We start from the raw sequence: 21,793 nt of genomic DNA on the forward strand, positions 1-21,793 counted from the left end.
GTGTGTGTGTAACTCTGGCTTCACCAAAAGAAGGCACCGCCCCATACCTGAGTAACCCACTAACCAAACCTCATCGGAGTCAAGGCAGACGAGAAGCAAGCAATGGGCAATCAGCAGTCAGCCCGTTGCAGACCCCTTTCTTCACTCACTGATACACGTTTCATTGTTCCTGGTCAGTCAGTAGCCGCCGGGTCTGATCCACTGCCAATGTAGCCCGTTCATGCTGCCCATTCCCGACTGATTCGCCGCTACTCGCCATTTCCGACTTTTCACATTATTCTCTCTCTCTCTTTCTAACACACTCGCACGTGTGTGTGCAACTCGAGTACTTATCAGTCGCGCGCCGCACTGACACACACACACACACACACACACTTCGGCAGTACACACATGACACTAATTCGGCGTACATTGATAAGTACTAAAACGTCATAGTGTTCCGAACAGAAAATATCAATGCCCATGTCAAGAACAGAACAAAAACGCGTGCCGTGGACAGCTGAAGCGCAAAAACGGACTTTTGTCTAAACTGAAGATCGAGTCAAGTCATGTATGACTGATGAAAATATTTTGGCCCCCTGAAAGGTGCAATGAAACTCAAAGATGCTACAAGAAAATAAGAACCAAGACCTATACGTTTATAACAACACCTTTTAACTCACTCAGTACGGCCAGTCCTCTCTTCTCCTCTACACAGACCCATCGGATGTCCAGTGATGACCCAACCTTTAGCTTCCGTCGTCAGAATTGTGGTATTCTTTGTCAACATTCACCTCTTCAGTATAAGAGCCTTCTAATTGCAATATTTTGATGATGGTAATTGGGTGAAACGCTGTTAACGTCGTCTCTTTCGCCGTTCGTATGGAGAGAGTTAACTCTCCGTGACAAATAAAATTGGGCAATCCTGAAATGGGCTACCGGCGGCGATTAAATACATTAATACCTAGATGAACAAGAGAGACTCACTTGTGATACACTTAAAAAAAAAAAAAAAAAAATCCAAGCTTTTTATGTATTGAGTATAATTTCAAAATGTAATGTTTAAGATGAGAAAGATCAGTTTAAAGCAAATTAACTCCCCTAGCATTAATTACAGGGTAATTTCCCTTTTTTACTATCTGCACCAAAACATTTGCAAAATAAATAAAACTTCCATGCTTAGCAAAAGAAGTTCCTGTTTGAACAGAAAATGATAATAATGACTGCTCTTGTTGTTGGGTCAGAATATCAGATGAAAGTGCCAAGTTTAGAGAATACAAAAAATATAAATATAACAGTAAATGCAGTTTGCATATAATTAGGCTTCATTTTTTAAATTTTTTTGTGCCCATCCCAGAGGTGCAATATTGTTTTAAACAAGATGACTGGAAAGAACTGAATTTTTCCTATTTTTATGCCTAATTTGGTGTCAACTGACAAAGTATTTGCAGAGAAAATGTCAGTGTTAAAGTTTACCACGGACACTGACACAGACACACAGACACACACACACAGACAACCGAACACCGGGTTAAAACATAGACTCACTTTGTTTACACAAGTGAGTAAAAAACCCTAACCTATAACAACAAAGCTAAAACAACAAACAAATGCCGGAAAAATAACCGAGTGAATAAATAAGTGAACCAATACTTGGAAGTTTTAACTGTATTGATGACACAACCGATTAATGTATCACTGATATATAAAGGAGCAGAACTTTGAAAGGAATAAAAGTAAAACACTGGCCTTGCAAATTAAAATGAAATGAAATATGCCGAGAAGGTTCAACTTCAATAATCAAAACGAAATTCCAAACAAATCGAGAGAGAGAGAGAGAGAGAGAGAGAGAGAAAAAAGGCAAAATAAGCAGGCGTAGAAAAACAACAAACAAAAACAGCAACAACTGAAAACAACAACAAAACACTGACGCCAATAACGACTGCAGCAACGTTTATCAAGTGGTTTGATGAGAATGAGATGTGGGGAAATATGGGGAAGGGGTGGCAGGGAGGGGGCAGAGGGGGAGGAGTTGATCACGGATGAAGTGAATGGGCACTCAGTGCACGTTGCGTGGGAAGCTGAGACCATAGCAGACGACATTTTTCTTGCGCGACAAACTCGACTCGCTCGTCTGTACAATCCATCCACCAATCTGCCCTAGCCTGTCTGCCAAGCCGAATTCTTTTCGGTGCCACACGGTTTTGTCTTTTTCTCTCTGTTTTACGACGCTCCTTGAAATTCAATGCGCCGGGGATTACAGGCGACGGTAATTTATTGCCATTAAACACACCCTTCGCACCGCACGTCAGCTGTGAAGTGAAGCTGACACTATTTTCCAGAAAAAAAATAGTTCATGCATTGCTTTTTTTGTTCTGTCTGTTCAAAAGCGCCAGCTAGTTGCCTCATGCACCTTGTTCAGTTTCTTTCCGTTCAGAAAACACACGTTTTTGGACGCTATCAAATCGCAACAGTTCTGTCTGTGCAAAACATGACTGCAGCGTATGAATACGAAGTGCCCATGATGCAACGGAAACGGTGAATGGCGAACATTTTGGAAAGAGTTTGACAGCTGACAGAAGCGCCGAAGTTGTGTCTTGGCCTCATGTGCCGCACACAGGTAGACAGCGCTGTTGGGTTGAATTACATGTGTGTTAGAGGTAAACTGGTGTATTTTACCAGCCTCTTCAACGCATAAGTGTTGTCGCTGATTCCACGTGTTGCGAGTAAGTGTTTTGGTGCTCCATCTTGCTTCGTGTTCATGTCGCAGGCGGATTGTGGTGTGTCGGCTCGTTTCTGAGCCAGTACAGTTAACTGTGTGCCAGCAAGCCTGCAAGGAGTAACTTCACCCGCTTTGAAGGAACCGGATACTTGACTGGAAACTCGAAACGTTTTCTTTCCTTGTAAGTACTGAGTTTATTCTGTTGCAAACATTGATTACGAGTGGGTGGTTGTTTTGAAAAGTGAAACTGGCCTCTACCGCGTGCTTGTGGAGGGGGTGGAGGTAGGGTCGTGGTTGGTGTTGTGTTATTCGATGCCATTCTCTGATTCTGGCTCAGTTTGCACGGTAGACATTTTTCCTGCTCCGCAGAAGTTGCTATGCTGAGCAGGAAGCCTGTTGGTTTGCATAGACAAGGCTGTTGTGGTGGGAATGGTGTGGTAGCATTGAAGTGTGCAAGCTCAGAGCAAGCAGACCCACACACCCCCTGACCGATTGCTTGACAGCGGTGTTCTGTCACGCTTGGCCCTGTCCTTGATAACACGGGGACAGTTTTTCTGTCGATAAGATGACCATTGCTAAACAGTTGTTCGTTTGGTTTTGTGCAAAACGGTGTATGTTGTATATCTTAAATAACATTTTAAAAAGACTTGCTCACTTCTCTCTCTGGAAACGTGTGAGCGGGACAGTCAATTTTACATAATAAAAACCCCACAGGTACAATATAAAACACAGGCACATGAAAAAAATACACACAAGCTTACATTGATTTCAGTTCATGTCTGTTTTTAATGTGTTCAAAGGGGTGTTATTTTCTTCCATTGCATTTAAAGTTTTATCTTGATTGTTAATTGTGTCATTACTGTTTTCTCCAGGAACTGGGCACAATACTAATCTCTCTCTCTCTCTCTCTCTCTCTCTCTCTCTCTCTCTCTTATAAATACAGCCGGTTTCACAGTATTATGTTTTGGTCAGAGATAACCCTTGATTTTCGTGACACCAATCTTGTGAGTTTCTCACTTTCTGTTGATTTTGTGTATGTTTTACAATTTGTATGTTAAAATGTGAGCACACTCACACACAACACACACACACACACACACACACACACACACACACACACACACACACACACTGTACATATGGCTGAGTATCAAAATATGTTTGTGAACAGAAACAAATGCTCAGATCACCAACAGAAGAAAGAGGTGTGTATAGATGCTTAAAAGAGGGACCTTTTTACTTTCAGGGTTTTGTAGAAACTTAAAACTGTGTGAACTGGGGAAAGTCTCACTGACAGTGTTGGTGGCACATCAAACGAGTACAATGTAGAACAAGAAAAGGGCAAATCAGGGTCACCAATTTAGTGATATATATGTATGCGAATCAAGAATAGGTGAATTTGGATAATACCACATAATAAACCTTATAATACATGTCTTCAACATTTCTTCCTATAAACATGTGAAAAAAAGCTTTACACCTTATAGGACAAATGCCTACACTTTTTTCCCGGTGCATGTGTACACTGATGTAACCTTTCTCTTCAGCATATGAATACTCAGAGTCAGATAACTTAGTTTTATACCACCAACGGGATGCAGTGTTATCACTGCTTAATTATAACTCCACCATTTTCCAAGAGGTCAGAGGAATGGATTTTCTTGATATGTGTCCATGCATGCAAGCATGCATGCATGCATCTGTGTGTGTGTGTGTGTGTGTGTGTGTGTGTGTGTTTGTGTGTGAATGCATGTATGTGTTTATAGATCTGTGTGTATCTGTTTGCGTATGTCTGTATTTACATGTGTTTGTTTTTATAAAATCTTGTAAACGCTTATATTTGTGTGTGTGTGTGTGTGTGTGTTGTGTGTGTGTGTGTGTGTGTGTGTGTGTGTGTGTGTGTGCATGCATGTATGTTTGCATTTGTGCATGTCAGTGTGTATACATGTGTGTGCTGTGGTTGTGTGCCTAAGAGTCTGTGCACACAGTAGGAATTGGACGCCAAACAGGTAGTAAGTGATGCAGGGAGAGGAAAAATGCCTCACTTTCTATGGTAACATTTTCCAGGGTAAATGATTATTCATTCTTCACAAAGCATATAGCATTCATTCTGTGGAAAAAAGCTATCAACAAGAATTTATTGTATGCAATGTATCCCCCTGAGAATGGAGGATGGCTGACTACATGGCAGAGTAAAAATGGTCATACACGTAAAAGCCCACTCATGTACTTATGAGTGAGTGTGGGAGTTGCAGCCCATGAATGAAGAAGAAGAAGAAGAAGGAGAAGAAGAAGAAGTATGCAATGTATATAATCTTTATTTTTCAACAAATGCATGTAATCATAAGAAAAAAGTATATTTTTTGTGTTTAGTACAAAAGTTATCATCTGTCCACATGGTCACCTTTTGAGAGTGGGTCATAGTTTTTTTTTAATTTCACAGTGTCCTAAAATAATTCAACAAACCTTACGCAACAAAATACTACCGATAGAAGTGGTAGTGAATAGTGATGAAAACATTCATAATGTAAGAAAGAGCTTCATTGGTCACATGGAACCTGAACATTCTTTTTTTTTTTTTTTTTTTTTTTTTTTACATTTAATTTCCAGCTGTTAGTTTCAATATGGTGTTATGAATGGTAATTTGTGTATTTTTATTTCTACCAAGACTAAAAGAAAGTAGTTGTGATTGGAATGAACAATTAGTTTGAACTAAAGAACTAATCCCTTCTGGATACCGTGCGTGCTGTAACTGTTTAGGTCTGATGTGATAATGACTGGGACGTTTTTTAATGTGATTATCACTTTATTTTCCTAGTTTTTTAATTTTTTTAATTTTTTAAATTTTTTTAGTTTGATTGTAGTGTTATCAGTGGTGAGCTGTGTTGTTTATTAGTTGTTTTTTGTTTGTGTGTGTGGTTTTTTATTTATTTTTATTTTTATTTTTATTTTTTTAGTTTGATTGAAGTGTTATCAGTGGTGAGCTGTGTTGTTTATTAGTTGTTTTTTGTTTGTGTGTGTGGGTTTTTTTAAATTTTATTTTATTTTATTTTTTTAGTTTGATTGAAGTGTTATCAGTGGTGAGCTGTGTTGTTTATTAGTTGTTTTTTGTTTGTGTGTTTTTTTTTGGTGTTTTTTTACTGTTTGAGAGAAAGTTGTTTTTGGACTCTACACTTTGTACAAGTTTCTCCTTTCTTAAGTCTTATGCTGTGACTTTTGGTATTGGATGTGATGGTTACAAGAAAGAATTTGTCATGCATTTCAAATATTTCTCATTTTCTGGATTTCTTTTGTTTCTTTCAGTGTGCTTGTAAATGTAATAAATATGTATAACTTAAACTGCATATATAGCTGTGGTATTTTTGATGTTGTTAGAGAGAAAAAATACAAGCGCCATATATTTTAATGTGTGTGCATACATGTTACGCCTGAGTAGGCATGGCATATACAGGGCTTCTCATAAAGTGCAGAATGCATTTCATTTGTGTTTACTGTTTTAGACATATTATTTCACTGTCTGAAGTTGAGTTTTATGCATGCGCTTTTTCTCCCCCTCTGTCTAAAACCAGAAGGTGCCAGCCAAATTCACACTTGAAAAATTTCACTTAAGTGCACCCACTTTCGAGTCAAATTGTGAACAAACTTATCTGTGCTAAAATCAGCCTTGGAACTGTCATATTACTGGTGTTATCTAGAGCTCTCTTGAAAGATTAATGAAGAGCACTTGCGAAACTTGTGCAAACATAACATTTTCATAAGATTTCATCTTGTTTGGGGTTAAAGATGGAGTTGTTACGGATAAAATTCTTGATTTGATACTATTGCTCGCTAAATTTCATGTTTATAAATGCAGATAGAACAACAGTAAACCTGACAAAACTGCCTTCACTAGACTGCTAAAATACAGATATTATGTGGAATGCTATTCCAATGTGATGAAAAGCAGAAAAATGCTTTTTGACCAAGAATGGTTTCCTTACAAACCACTGTTTGAAAAATTTCCTTTTTCAGAAGTGGAAAGTAGTAAATCATTCTAACAAGCATCTTTCTCTCTTTTTTTTATTTTGTAATGTTCCTATTTATATGACTGTCATCTGGTTTTTTGGAGGCATAGTTATCTCTTCAGAGATTGCAAGACTGTTGATTTGACAGTTAACTTCCCCCCCCCCCCATCCCCCCTCTCTCTTTTTCTCACTTTCTTTTTTCTTTTCCTTTCCAGCTGGTTTATTCACATTATTACAAAGTTCTGTATCTAAACTTTTCTCTCTTGCATCAAATATGGGAAATAATTGTATACAAGTTTTAAAAAAAAATTTATGCTTTAAATAATACACAAGAACTTATTCTCTTTCCCTGCAGCACCTCCGCCCTAATAAATAGCAACTGACATGTAAAATGTGACAGTAAAGGTTTGAAGAATAGCTTTTTTTGCAAAAAATGTGTGTTCTTATCAAATGCACTTTGCTGTTTTTGTATTCGGTGCATTGTTTTGTAAAGTGAAATGTGAAAGACCAGTCTCTTTATTTTGATGTATTACCACTTCACGTTTTGTAATATATCATTATATGTGTAATTTAATGTGCAATAATTATGTCACTATTGTATTCATGTTTTCTGTTAATTAAAGTGAAAATATTATTAACAAAAAAACAAAAACAAAAACAAAAAAAACAGAAAAAAAAGTAAACTACCTTTGTTTTTGGGATCAGCAAAAATTTTACCAAGTATACTGTGTGATGGTAACTAGAGGTAATGCATAGATCTACAGATACATGTACCTAGGATTTAGGAAGCAAAAGAATCTGAGCGTTGGAGATGGAATTCCATGCTCACCAGTACAAAATTTCTTCTGCCTCTGCTATCCTTGTTCGGTGGTCTGGAAGCTAGTCATCCGGATGAGATGATTTATAATTATAAACCAAGGTCCCATGTACAGCTTGCACTTAGCGCACATAAAAGAACCCACAGTAACGAAAGGGTTGTCCCTGGCAAAACTCTGCAGAAAAAAAAGTGTGGGATTCAATCTTACGCCCTCAGATTCTCTCGCTTCCTTGGTGGACGTGTTACCAGTAGACCACAAATCCAGCGTTCATCAGACCGATGGTTGATTGCACATGTATACATGTACATATTTTAAAACAGAAACCGCAGTACACCCACGCACGCAGATGTCCAGGATATCCGTGGGATAAACATCGTCAGCGCATGCACCCCTCCCTCCCGTCATGAATGTAAACATGCGGCAGCACTTTAAGGACATGATGTAAACACATCTAATACAATCCATCAGTCTGCTGACTCGCACACACCCACAAGCATGCACACTTTTAGTTTTTTTATGCACATAAATTATGAAGTAACAGTCTCACTCTCAACTTGATAACTTGCAAGAATATGTTGAATTACATGTGTGTGTGTGGGGGGGGGGGCCTGGGGGGGGGGGGGGGGGAAGAGATTGTCTGTGTGTGTGTGTTTGTACAATGTGTGAGTGTGTGTGTTTGTGTATGCATGTGTGTGAAGGGGGAGAATGCATATGTGTATATATCTCATAATCTTGATTTTGTTTTATTGCACACAAAATGACAAATTATGAATGGGTTTGGCCTTGGGTGTTGATTTGCAGTTAACTGGGTAACATATATATGGATTTGACCGAACGCAGTGACACCTCCTTGAGCTACTGATACTGACAGTGGTTAACATAATGAACATGAACTATGAAGTATATTTTAAGAATTCCAGGGTGAACAAAAAATATCACTCTTCCATTATCATTATTGTTATTATCATGATTATTATTATTATTATTATCATCATTAGTATTATTGTTATTAAATATTATTATTATTTTTTACAGGGATCATGTTATTGCTATATATATATATATATATATATATATATATATATATATATATATATATGAATTTCAGTCTGCTTCATTGAGGCTGTGGTATAAAGGGACTGTTTTCCAGCAAATTTTCACTGGTACTGTGTATAGATATATCTATAGATATATTTATAGATAGATAGATTTAGATAAAGGTATATAAGTATGTAAAGTATATATACTATTAGTATTGTATACAAAATGCACTTAACTTTTGGCATTAAAATGTCACCCTGATAATAGTAATATCCTCAGGCACAGTACTTAAGTCTCACTCTCAGGCCAACCAAAGGTTGGTCACTTTAATCAAGTTGATGTTTTTTGTCTTTTGCAGCTTTCTCATTGGCTCTAGTGAATCAGAACTGTGCTACCAGGGACCCAATGTTAACCTTTATTTGATGTCACACTTGAGACAATTATGAATGAACTGAATTAGGATAAGAGCTGAAAACCTTATTTCGGCATTAAGTTGACTCATTTGAAAAAAGGTAAGTAAGGCCATGATTGCAAAAGTGGAATTATGGTTATTTTTTCTTTTAGGAATACTTTGTCTTGACTATTTCATTGCCCTTGATATCAGAAAGACTGGTTTTATATGGCAGTGCAATATTTGTTTTCTTAAGTTATACATGATGCAAATTTATCGAAGCAAACTTACTGGATATATCTATGCCTGGATACATGCCTGATCAGCCTAATAGAAATACCAGTTTTCACATACATATTATAGATATTCACTTATATTGATAAAATTCAATGAAGTCATTTTTATACCTAAACTGTCATGTTACTTTCACTGGATGTCCCAAGGTTGCATCATGTATTGTAAATGTACACAGCGTGCACATACATGTGTGTTTGCCTGCATGCGCATGCACATGTGCTTGTAGATTTACATATGCATTAACAGAGTTTGTGTAAGTCAAAGTGTGTTCATAGGAGTGCAGATATGCCACAGTTTCTACAGTGATACATCATGTTGGATCATTGTGATTTTCTTGTGTTTGGCAGTTGATTTGGCACACGCAGGCACACACTCAGACACAAACACACGCACACACACACACATACACACACATCGTCAGCATTGTCATCAGACAGACATACAGATGAAGACAGTATAGATCAGATACAAGAATCAGAGTTTGACAAACGAGGAGACGAGAATCAGAGAGAGAGAGAGAAAGAAACAAAACAAAACAAAAAAACCCTACCTCATTTCCTCTAAAGTTTATTATTTTTTAAATTTTTATTTAAAAATCCCCCCCCCCCCCCCTTATTGTGAACTAATAAAGACAACTGTGTTCAAATGAGTCAGGTTGTAATGAAGGTTGCAGAGGGTTCCCAAGAAGTGAAGCCCGGTTCTTTCTGATCATTCCTTGACTGCCACACGACAAAAGGTCAGATCTGGCATGCTTCAAAAATTGGAAGTGATTTATGGTTGGACTCTCTCTCTCTCTCTCTCTCTCTCTCTCTCTCTCTGTGTGTGTCTCTGTCTCTGTTTCTTTCAGGTTTGTTCTCTGTCTCTCTCCGTCTCCCCAACCTCTCTCCTCCCCCTCCCTCAGTCTTAAGTCTTAGTCCAATTCCCTTGTTTGCTTTCTCCCTTGCTCCATCCCTGTCACAGTGTCAGTAATCTCTCCCTGTCTTCGTGCCTTTCTCACTGTGCCCCCTCTTTTCTCTCAGCCCCCCCGCCCCACCCCCCCACCACCTCCCAACTCGCTGGCTGCTTTGCGCTTCCAGTCCCCCAACCAACCAACCAACCAACACCCTTCAGCGTGCAGACACATGGCTCAATAAGTTGAGTGATTTATGACCCGAGTCTAACGCTGTGACGGTATGCTTCCAGGCCTTTAATCAAGTTAAAAAAAAAAAAAAAAAAAAAAAAAAAAAATTCATAAAATCTAAAAAGTATGTGTATAGATGTGTATACAGAAAAATATTAACCCCTCGACTGCTGCTGCTGAGTCAACCTCACTGGGCAATATATATTAAGACAGCTTATACAGGTCACCTGGGATGTGAGTGAACGTTCTCAATTGGAGCTTCTTCCTCATGGGATTGTATTTTACTTTTGTTCATTATTGTTAGGTCAATGGCATAATTGACTGGTGCACAGCGCACGTGCACACACACACATGCGCATACACACACACACACACACACACACTCATGCATTCATTCACACACACACACACACATGCACTCACTCACACACAGACACGCACAGACACACACACACACACACATGTATGCATTCATTCACACACACACACATGTACCTCATTCACACACAGACACAGACACACACACACACACACACACACATACACACACACACACACACACACATGTATTCATTCACACACACACATGTACTCACTCACACACAGACACAGACACACACACACACACACACAGACACACACACACACACACACACACACACACACACACACAATGTATGCATTCATTCACACACACACACATGTACTCACTCACACAGACACACACACACACACACACACACCACACACACACACACGCACACAAAGCTGCTGTTCAGATTCATGCCACACTGACGTCTCCATGAAAACATTTCTGTGTATGTCACCAGGGCTTAGCAGGGAAGGGGTTAAACTTAAAGCTGGCCTTCATTTTCCACACCAGTGAGTACTTGATGGAACCAGGTCACAGACCAGACAGAAATGCTGCTAGATGTGGATGAAGCACGCACACACATGTATGTGTACATTATATGCGTGTGTGCCTTTTTTTTTAAAAACAGTTATTTGGAAACTCACTGTTGTTGGGAAAGGTGTTGTTTTTTTCCTTGCTCATTATTTAAAAAAGAAAAGAAAAAAAGGAACTGCTCTTCTGTTTAGACTTAAAGAGCTCTATAACACTAGATTTATCTGCTTGCCATGATTCCATTCAGTGTCTTTGATGTTTGAGTTAATTTGTTACAAGTGTCATTATCATCATAATAAAAGCAGTGCGTTCTTTCCTCTCTGTGTGTGTGTGTGTGTGTGCGCGTGCGTGCGCACGTGTGCGTGTGCATGTGGGTGTATGTGTGGTTGAAAAGTTGTGAAATGTGTCTGTTAATTGTGCTGGAGCACAAAATATTTTAGATTCAGCCATGTAGCATCTCACCATAGAAGAGCCATTTTTGCTTCAAGTTTCACCGAGGAATGCAAAATGAAACATAGAAGTTTAAAAAAAAAAGTGCTGGAACATTTTATCACATGATCATATGATGTGTAAGTAGTCAGTATTTGAATATTGTTCTGTAAACGTCTGTTAAACTGAAATAATTTGATCACAGTAATTTAGTGACAGACAAACTGTGAAGATTTTCTTAATTTTGTGAGACACTTAAGTATTATAGTTAATGAAGAGCTCTGAAAGGCTTGAGATTCCACGATCATGTTGTTCACAGTCTCAATCAGCTGTTCTTATGCAGTTCATGTGTTGCTGCTAAGTAATTTCCAGATAGATCTACATTGATTGTCAGAGAGAACATGTTAAGATGACTGGGTCAGTAGGTGGGGAATAAAGAACGAACTGAGATAAAGAGACAGGGCCGGAGACATATATTAGAAAGATAGGGAGGAGAAAGACACAGAGAGCGGCGGAGAGGGGTTGGGGGTGGGTGGGAGATGTAACACACAAGTGCATTGGAGAGCAAATTTCTACTGAGGGGATAAAAGACTAAGGAGTGTAAGGAATCTTACATGGGGTTGGGATAGGGCAGATAATTCTCTCTCTCTCTGTCTGTCTCTCTCTCTCTCGTGTGTTAGACATACGTATACAGGATGGGAGTGGTGGGTGGTTCGTCCTCTGATGAAAGGAAATCAATGGAATGGGGACAGGGCCAACAAATCATGGCTTGCCTGGCATACCTTCAGTGACACGCAGGAAAAGAAACCATGGCAACGAAGCAGTTGTCCCCAGCAATTGGAATCACTTTCAGTTTGATTTACAGAGCTATGATATGAAATACTACTACTACTACAACTCCTAGTGCTGCTGCTGCTTAATAGTACTTAATGATATTATTATTAATGATGATGATGATAATGATGATGATGATGATCATCATCATCATTGGTAAGTATTATTTTTATTGTTAAGTCATTATCATCATCATCATCATCACCATCACCATCATCATATTGTAATAATACACAACGAGGTTCAGTGTGGGTGGGGTAGGGGTGGGATTGTTGAGAGTGTGTGTGTGTGAGGGGCTGTGTGTGTGTGTGTGTTTTAACGTGTGTGTGTGTGTGTGTGTGTGTGAAAGAATGTTGAGAGAGAGAGAGAGAGAGAGAGGGGGTGGGGGGATGGAGTTGATGGGGTTTACGGTAGAGGACTGGAGAAGAAAAGTCGTTGATAGAACTCGGTCAGATTCAGTTCATAGTGAGGACAGTTCACGTTCATGTGCTCTAATTACTAGTACTTAGCTGGGGAGTAAATAAAAATACTGAATCACTAACTCGTTGAAGCGTATTTAGGCGTTTAGGAAGAGGAGGGAGGGAGGAGAGTGTAAGAAGAAGAAGAAGAAAGGATGGGGGTGGGGGATGACTGAAGGTGCAGGGAAGGAAGAAGCAATGTGGTATTGGTTTTCTTTTGTATGTTGAGACCAGCTGGGGTTTGTGGTTCTGGGTTGTGGGGACTAGGAGAGAGCGAATGGTGGTTTATTGATTTTGGTCTCTTCTGCCCCTGACAATAGGTTGAGGGGAGGAGGGGGGCGGAGGTGGGGATCGCTTGCTGACGTCGGTTTAGAAAAAACAACAACAATGGTTCAAATATGCGCGCGCGCGCGCGCGTGTGTGTGTGTGTGTGAAGCACAAAGAGATCACACAGTTTTTATGCATGTTGAAACAGAAGATACGAAGCATACTCTTAGTCTTACTCATAATTATGAATACAGTATATATTTAATTATCTCTTTAAAACCTGTTTACACACACACACACACACACACACACACAGACAGAGGCAGCAGCAGATTAAGTACAATATTCAAGGCAGTGTTCTGTAAGGGGTCACGATCAAACGGTCACAAAGCCACAGGCACGCACGTAAGACGACTCACTGTTTTTAGTTCTTAGATTATATTAGAAAGAAAAAGAACAAGAAAAAAAGAACATTTGATTGCCCTTCATATATATATATTTTTTTAATTATATAAGTTTATTGATTTCGAGAGCTTATTAGCCCTGCGGTGTTTTTTGATTGAGGAGGCCTCATTAGGGGGGATAACTCTGCATGACGTTAGCGTTGTGAGCCTTTTGACGTGACGGGTAGTGTCCATTGCTGTTGGTTTCAAAACTTTGACGGAGGCAGTTGTAGCAAAAATGAAGTAGGGTTTAAAGGGTGCTCTGGTTCGACAAGTGCGCCTGAGGGGGTGTGTGCCTTTGATTCCGCACACGTGAATGCGTTTAGGTTTCGTTTCTTTTGTTTTAGTTCCAAGACGGATACGAGAATGGTGTTATTTATTTATTTATTTATTTTAAAATGTTTTTTTATTATTTATTTATTTATTTTTTTTTTTAACAGTCATGGAAACCCTGTTACGACTTCATTTAAATGATCAAGTCCGAGCGCCTTCTCGACCGGTGAAGGCCCTCGCTGAACCGTTGAATCGGTAGTAGCGACGGGCGGTGTGTACAAAGGGCAGGGACGTAATCAACACGAAGCTATGACTCGTGCTTACAAGGAAATCCTCGTTCACAGGGAACATTTTCAAAGAAGCTTGAAAAGCACAGATCCCGCCTAGACGTTCGGAGTTAATTCTTTTCCGAAAGAGCGGTGTCGGTTTGGAACAGCCTACCCGAGTCAGTAGTGTCCGCACCCAGCATGAACGCACAGACTTGACGCCCACCACCCAGCACTGTACAACCTGGACTGCTATCAGTAGACCTTGCAAAGTGCAAGCAGCTGTGGATATATATGGCCAAAATATCGACCGGTGAACTGACCTGCAACCACAGCTCTCAAGCACCTGCAACATCAAGTCTAAAGCCTCAGTCCCTATCACGTAGAAGATTTAACGAGTTTCCCTACCCCTTTCGGGCCAGGGAGAAAGCGCGCGTGCGGCCTCGGACATCTAAGGGGATCGCAGACCTGTTATTGCCCAATCTCGTGTGGTTAAACCCCACCATCAGATTCCTTGGTTGGTTCTACTCACCCGTGATTTGGTGCCAGTCGATCTGGGGTGTACGTGGCAGGTTTAAGAGTAGGGCAATGAGAGAGAGAGAGAGAGAGGGCGCTGAGGGATTTTGTCGATGGCGCAGCCATGACTTGCGTGATCTAGACAAGGACAGGAGTACTTACTGAGATAGACAAGGACAGGAGTACTTACTGAGATAGACAAGAACAGGACAGTACTACTTGTGTGATGTCCCCATTCCCCCTGGACAAGAATGGGACAATGAACACAATGTTGTCCTTATCAATAGATTGATTGAGGGAGGGAGAGGAGAAAAAAAAGAAGAAGAACGAACCATTTAGCAAAATAGGACAGGCATTTAATAACCATGTGCTCCCTTTTTTTGTTGCAGGTGATGTGGATTTATGTGCTCTTCTTTGATTACGAATGCGTAGTTCTTTCACCGCGCAAGGAAGGCCATAGGGATCACACTTGAATCATTGCCGCAATCGTTTGATAAGCAGGATCTTTCACCGAATCGAAATGAAGTTTGATTGTTTAATAAACCATAACAAGTTCTGCAAGACACGCTTATTTACCTACCCACCCACCTGTAAAAAGTCAGTAAACAATAAACAATGAAATAAAGAAAACAGTTGAACTGAAATGAAAAAAGAGACCTTTCTCTCCTGGGGAGCCAGTTGCATTCCTCGGACGGAAGAGCCTAGTATGGTTGTAACCCGCTACTAACTGTGTGTAGTATGGAACCGACCAATGGCGAAGTTCGGTCAACACAGGCATTTAGTCACGTGTAACTGTCAAAAAGTTAGAACCAAGCAATGCAACTGGCTTCAGGCGACGACGAATCTGATTGTAGAACTTTGTAAACAAATCGGTGATTTTCTTGCCCTTCTATTCCTAGGTAACGTATATATATGTATTCACAGTCATTAACTTTTTATTTTGTATTTCATTTTGCTGCGCAGTTCTCTCCCAGGTTTCCTATTTTCTTTCTTTGTTACACATTCTGCAAAGAACCATCATTGATTGATACTTGTTTTGGGGGGAACCCACTTTCACGACATGTTTTTTTTCCATTTTACACAGGTGACGAAAGGTGTATCGGGACGACCAGAGATCTTGTTTGTGACTGTTTTAAATCTCGAAAACTTTTCTTGCTCACCTGTTTGTGAAAAGTTTTCTGAAAACACGTTTTCTAGGAAGAAAAAAAGAAGAAGAAGAAGAAGAAGAAGAAGAAAAAACAACAAAAAAATAACAACCAAAAAACACAAAAAACGAACCTTCCTTACTTCGGTCTTACAAGCGTGACAACATTCTTTGTCAGCGCGTAGATCTATGCCAAGCTTTATAAACAACACACTCCCTCCATAAGTGCGTTAATGGCCTTTTTTTTCTTCTTTTTCTCTCCCCCCCCCCCCCCCCCATCTTCTTTTCTTTTCTTTCTTTCCTTTTTTTTTTTTTTTTTTTTTTAAGCCGGATTAACAAAAGAAGGGGCACCGGACCGGAGTGTTGAAATAACTTTAGCCTTTTTATTGCCCGTTGCCTTTGTCAGTAGGGATTCACCATGGGTCTAGGGGGAAGGCGAGTTAGAAGGAACCCTATACTTTGTGCCTGTGTCACAGTGTGTGTGTGTGTCTGTCTCTTTCCCCCTCCCTCCACCTCCCCCTCCCCCCAAACTACCCCGGGTAACTCTATCTCTCTGGCCCCTGGACCTCTTCTTCTTCGTCTTCTTCGTTTGTGTGTGTGTGTGTGTGTGTGTGTGTGTGTGTGTGTGTTCGGTCGGTCTTTCAGCCTGTATGCCTGTTCCGTCTGTCTATGTCTTTTTTTTTCTTGCACCTCCCCCTAGTCATCCTTTTCCCTCCTTCCCTCCCCCATCACCCCTCTTTTCTCTTTGTGGAGTGCTAGTTTGTACATCCGGTTTTCAGTATTAGTTTTCTTCTGTTTAACCGTGTTTCTTCTGTTTATTATTTTTCTCTCTTCATCGTATGTTAAACCGCGCTCCTCGCTCTCTTTCATACAGGTCTACTTTTTTCTCTTGGGGCTATTTTGATGGTATGGAGGGTAGTGAGAAGAAGTGAACTGTTGGGAACGGGTATTGTTTTTGTTGTTGTTGTTGTTGTTTTTTTTCACCGTGGGGAAAAACTTAACCCCCCTCCCCCACCCCCCCCCCCAAAAAAAAAAGAAAAGAAAAAAAGAAAAGATACCATGGTCTACCTAGGAGAGCCTCTACTCCGCGAACATTTATCCCTTCTTGCTTGTGAATTCCTTAAATCACAAATCACCTCTGTTGACAGTGTCTGTCATCGTGATCTGTCCACCCTTTGTATGAGGCTGTCAACCTTTATCTGTATCCTTGTATGTCTATAGATAGATCTGTCTCTCTGTGAATTCATTTATCTGTCCATCTGTCTGATTATCTGTCTGTCTGTCCATCTGTCGGTCTGTCTGATTATCTATCTGTCTGATTATCTATCTATCTATCTATCTATTTGTCTGCCTGTCTGTCTGTCTGTCTATGTATATGTGTTTGTCTGTCTGTCTATGTTTAAGTTTTAACCCATCGAATATTTACTCTATCATGTAATCATGTTCAACTTATTTCCCAGTAACTGGGAGACAGAGACAGAGGTGGGGAGAGAGAAGGAGAGAGGGAGGAATGGAGGGTGGGAGAGAGGAGGAGGATGTTTGTGGGAATGGAGAGAAACTTGACAAAAACGATGTCCGCGGCAATAGGTGGAGGGAGATCAACAGGACACTTGAGAAACAGTAAGAGGGAAACATGTTGGAAGTTTGAATTAAGACGAAAAGAGAGAGAGAGGAGAGAGAGAGAGACAGAGTGAGGAATTATCTTGTTTGTGGCGGGGAGAATGATAAAACAGAAGATTATGTTTTGGGGGTCGAAGTAAGTTGGAATCAACAAATTTGAGGGGGGGGGGGGGTCGAGGGGGGGGGGATGGGGGTGGAGGGAGACAGAAACAGAAAACTGCTTTCAGAGGACCTTTGCAGGAAACTTAGCACATTAACTCCTTGTCTGCTGCTGGCTAGTAAGTAGTTTCGCGTGCCTGTCAGTGAAGGGGCTGTCGCCTCACTGAGATGAAGTTATACATTGATGAAATGGAGAATAAAAGTTAGTATGTCAGTCATCATTTTGTCTGTATTTGGGCTTCATCCGCTTGGGACTGCATTATTTTTGTACAGTCAAATCAAGTACGCCATTAAAGAGTACAGAAAAAGCGGCACTGACTGCCTTTCAAACCCATGACGTACTGATCTCATTTCACCAAGGTGGGTAGTCAAAGGGTTAATATGTTTTGCAACCTTCGGTAGGCTGGGTCCAAACGAATGGATGAACGCGATATGAAATACAGTATTATAATTTACAGTTTCAGTTTCAGTAGCTCAAGGAGGCGTCACTGCGTTCGGACAAATCCATATACGCTACACCACATCTGCCAAGCAGATGCCTGACCAGCAGCGTAACCCAACGCGCTTAGAAAAAGTGGGAGGTGTTTCTCAGGACTGAGCTCCATTGGGTTAACACCTGGAAGGGTGCCACTTGCATGACTGTGCTTAGACTATCACCCACCCAAACCCTGCTCCGCCAAGAGGCATCTCTGCAGTGTGCAGGTTTATAATTTACAACGAACTGTGAACTGCAGAGGTGTTTTACTTTGATAAACTATTGCCCACATGGTCGTATAGTGCACATGCTTAAAATAAGGTGTATACTTGGAATACATGTTTAAGCGTTCAAAGAGATCACGTAAAATCATGTTGATATTGTGTTGTTGTTAGTTGTATGATTTGATTTTTTTTTCCATTCAGAACTGATCGCAGCATAAATGAAAAAAAAAAATACTGTTGATGACCTGTATTAAAGTGTTAAGTATCAGGATACTACTAAAGTTTTGTCAGCATTCGGAGATATGTCAGGAAATTATTTAGCCCTTGGGTTGCCCAGGCGCCAGTTTTCTCAATTTATGGAGACGTTTCAAACTGTCGTTGAGAGATGACATGCCAAAGCGCCAGGTTTCTCAATTTATGGAGACATGTCAAACTGTCGTTGAGAGATGACATGCCAAAGCGCCAGGTTTCTCAATTCGTGGAGACGTTTCAAACTGTCTTTGAGAGATGACATGCCAAAGCGCCAGGTTTCTCAATTCGTGGAGACGTTTCAAACTGTCGTTGAGAGATGACATGCCAAAGCGCCAGGTTTCTCAATTCGTGGAGACGTTTCAAACTGTCGTTGAGAGATGACATGCCAAAGCGCCAGGTTTCTCAATTCGTGGAGACGTTTCAAACTGTCGTTGAGAGATGACATGCCAAAGCGCCAGGTTTCTCAATTCGTGGAGAGTGTTTCAAACTGTCGTTGAGAGATGACATGCCAAAGCGCCAGGTTTCTCAATTCGTGGAGACGTTTCAAACTGTCGTTGAGAGATGACATGCCAAAGCGCCAGGTTTCTCAATTCGTGGAGACGTTTCAAACTGTCTTTGAGAGATGACATGCCAAAGCGCCAGGTTTCTCAATTCGTGGAGAGTGTTTCAAACTGTCGTTGAGAGATGACATGCCAAAGCGCCAGGTTTCTCAATTCGTGGAGAGTGTTTCAAACTGTCGTTGAGAGATGACATGCCAGACTATATGAGAAAGTTCACGGAATGAGACTGTTTCAAGTGTGATGTCCAGTAGTACTTTGACGTGCCTTTTTTCAGAAACTGATGTGCTTTGACACATGTGCTTTGTTGTGGTGTGTTGTTCTGTGTTATGGTATGCTATACTGTGCTATGCAGTGCGTCTTTTGTAATCGTACTATCTAATTAATATGTTGGACTCCGTCGTCCTGAAGTTTGCCCATGTGCTTCCCTCTTTCTCCCCTCTCTCTTTCTGTCTCTCTCTCTCGCGCGCTCTCTCTCTCTCTCGCTCTCTCTCTCCAGGACCCCTCACCCCCATCCTTCTCATTGTTTATTCTGTTTTATAATTCGATTTCCAAAACAAGGATGGCGTGTTACTCTCTTACCGCTCTCGTCCTTCTTCTTCCTAGTGGTCGAAGTAGTAGTTTATTCATCGCACGCTTCGTTCCTTCTGTTGATTTCCTAAAGTTCTCGCTCGAAGTGAAAAACAACAAGCTCTAGAAATGAGTGTGTGGATGAGGGGGGTGGGGTGGGGGTGTAGGGTAATATGTGTGTGTGTGTGTGTGTGTGTGTGTGTGTGTGTTACATTTAATGATTTATTTGCTTATTTATCGTCATTGTCTTTTTTTCTTCTTTTTTTTGTGCGCTTTGAGTTGGCTTCATCAAGATTTTGCACCTTATAAATATTGTTATTAGTAGTAGTAGCACTAGTAGTATTTTTATGTATTTATTTATTAAAAAAAAAATTATTTTACTTATTTATTAATTTATTTTTTTATTTTTGTTATTTTATTTTATCTTCTTCTTCTTCTTCTTCTTCTTCTTATTATTATCATTATTGTATATATATATTTTCTCAAGGTCTGACTAAGCGCGTTGGGTTACGCTGCTGGTCAGGCATCTGCTTGGAAGATGTGGTGTAGCGTATATGGATTTGACCGAACGCAGTGACGCCTCCTTGAGCTACTGATACTGATACTGAGTGAGAGTATGACGTAAAGCTCTCAGAATATGACGTAATACTCAACCCGCCAAAAAAACAAACAAACAAACAAACAAAAAAAAAAACCCGTAAGAGCTGTGCGCACCACGGGAGCTAGGTATGACGTGGTGGGGTCCATCGGCTATTTTGGGATTATCTTTTGTGCGGGTCAAGGGTAAAGCACTAAAGCACTCGATGCAGACGATAGTCCAGTTACTATTACTGGTGGCTCACAGGGCCCACAGCCCCAGCCGGGAAACGCCGGCACTTAGGACGTGAAGTGTTGTGTGGGGGTGGAGGAATTCCTCTGAACAGGTCGGCAAGGGACTGGCCGCCACTGGCAGCGCGCGCGCACAAATACACACACACACACACACACACACACACACCACACGCACACACACACACGCGCGCGCGTCCTGTGCGGTAACTAGTTTGTTAGCACCGTCGTGGTCGGATCGGCCGCCCATGTTGAGGTCCTTAACCCATGCCTTCGGCATTATCCTCAGGAAAATATATCTATAAATGAATTGAAAGCGCCGAATCTTGTGAGGGAGATAGTTTCAAATGTAAGGTTGGTTTCTGGAGACGTGGTGATTGATGGAGAGAAGTGAGTGCATCGTATAATTAGTCTTCCTCCTCTTCGTCCATCGTCATCATCATCATCATCATCATCTCCTTCTTCTTCTCGTTTTTCTTAGGGCGTCGCACAGTCCCGGTCCTGTCCACTCTTGGTGGGAATGTTGTCCTCGCTTACTCTACAGATCAAATGTGAAATTAACAGGCTCACCATTTCGCTTTTTTTCAACTTCTCTTGCATGTTACATAACGTGTCCTGGTGAGTTGGGGGGGCTGCGGGGGGTGGGAGTGGGGATTGGGGGGATAGGAGGGGCGGGGGGTGGGGAAGGCAGGTTAGTGGTCACAGGGACAGGTCAGTCACCCAGGACTGGTACTTGGTGCTCGTGTTTGTTGACCAGATGTTTACTTACTAACTGGCTGCTTGTGCGAGTCCCTAGGGAAAGAAGGGCATAGATGGGGGGGTGGGGGTGGGGGGGTGATGGCGAGTGATGGCGATCCTGGGAAAGGGAGGGAATTTTGAAGGGTTCCTGGCGACTGGAAGGGAGGGGTGCCGGTGCTGAAGAGGTGATTGGCGACTGTTTTGGTGGTGGTTGGTGGGTTTGTGCGTGCGTGGGTGTTCCTACTGTGACTGTGACTCGAGTGAGTGGTTACACACACACACACACACACACACACACACACACACACACACACGTTTGTATACATTGTGAATTTCTCTTTTTGAGAAAATAAAGTATTCTGCATTCTGTGTGTTATGCATCGCGAGTGAGTGTGGGTGTGAAGGTCTGACTTTTGTGTGTGCGTTCGTGTGTGTGTGTGTGTGTGTGTGTGTGTGCGCGCGCG

At 41.0% G+C, this 21,793-nt stretch overlaps 1 protein-coding gene across 7 annotated transcripts in view; it reads left to right on the forward strand.

The window, feature by feature from the left end:
• The first annotated feature begins 2,380 nt into the window (after window positions 1-2,380).
• LOC143280018 (protein phosphatase EYA2-like) overlaps window positions 2,381-21,793 on the forward strand; it is a 320,010-nt gene continuing 300,597 nt past the window's right edge. For 2 of the 7 annotated variants that reach the window (XM_076584473.1, XM_076584469.1), the window contains exon 1: window positions 2,386-2,882. The gene's annotated coding sequence lies outside the window, so the exon portion shown is untranslated. Of the gene's footprint in view, window positions 2,883-21,793 lie in introns of all 7 variants that reach the window. The other 5 variants (XM_076584468.1, XM_076584474.1, XM_076584470.1 and 2 more) reach the window with 4 other exon arrangements.

This window comes from Babylonia areolata, chromosome 3, assembly GCF_041734735.1.
Source record: "Babylonia areolata isolate BAREFJ2019XMU chromosome 3, ASM4173473v1, whole genome shotgun sequence".
NCBI lineage: Eukaryota > Metazoa > Mollusca > Gastropoda > Neogastropoda > Buccinidae > Babylonia > Babylonia areolata.